Consider the following 1,051-nt stretch of genomic DNA (forward strand, 5'->3'; position numbering starts at 1 on the left):
TCTCACTCTGTCACCCAGGCTGGAGTGCAGTGGCCCAATCTCAGCTCACCACAGCCTCTGTCTCACAGGTTCAAGTGATTCTCCTGCCTCAGCCTCCCAAGTAGCTGGGATTACAGGCATGCACCACTATGCCCGGCTAATTTTCTATTTTTAGTAGAAATGGGGTTTCTCCATGTTGGTCAGACTGGTCTTGAACTCCCAACCTCAGGTGAGCCACCGTGCCCAGCTGTCTGCAGAACTTTTAATTCTTGTGTGAACACAAGTTACGTAAAACAGAAAGTGCTAACTGTATTGTGGGGAATAGCATTGCCAGATTTAGCAAATAAAGATATGGACATCCAGTTAGGGTATTGGTCTGTCATTCTAGCTGGAGTGCAGTGATGCAATCATGGCTCACTGCAACGTCAACCTGGGCTCAAGCCATCCTCCTACCTCAGCCTCCCAAGTAACTGGAACCGCAGGTGTATACAACCAAATCTGGTTAAATTTTGTATTTTTCGTAGAGACGAGGTTTCACCACATTGCCCAGACTGGTCTCGAACTCCTGAACTCAAACAATCTGCCTGCCTTGGATTCCCAAATTACTGAGATTACAGGCATGAGCCACCGTGCCTGGCCTATCCAGTTAAATTGGAAAGATATACACCAAAAGTCATTTTTTGTTTATGTGAAATTCAACTTTAGGTGTTTTGCATTCATCTAGCAACTCTAGACGTGTTGGAATTCCAGCTAAAACATTAGTAGAGTGTGTGAAAAGCATATTAAAGGGTTGAAAAACACATAGTGGGTGTATTTAGAAGAATGGTAGGAAATGTCAGAAAAGTAAGTGAAGGCAAGGTGGCTCATGCCTGTAATCCCAACACATTGGGAGGCCAAGGCAGGTGCATCACCTGAGGTCAGGAGTTCTAGACCAGCCTGGCCAACATGGTGAAACCCTGTCTCTACAAAAATATAAAAATTAGCCAGGCATGGTGGTGGGCACCTGTAGTCCCAGCTACTCGGTAGGTTGAGGCAGCAGAATCATTTGAACCTGGGAGATGGAGGTTGCAGT

The sequence above is a fragment of the Cebus imitator genome, unplaced genomic scaffold (assembly GCF_001604975.1).
Source record: "Cebus imitator isolate Cc_AM_T3 unplaced genomic scaffold, Cebus_imitator-1.0 Scaffold39, whole genome shotgun sequence".
Taxonomy (NCBI): Eukaryota; Metazoa; Chordata; class Mammalia; order Primates; family Cebidae; genus Cebus; species Cebus imitator.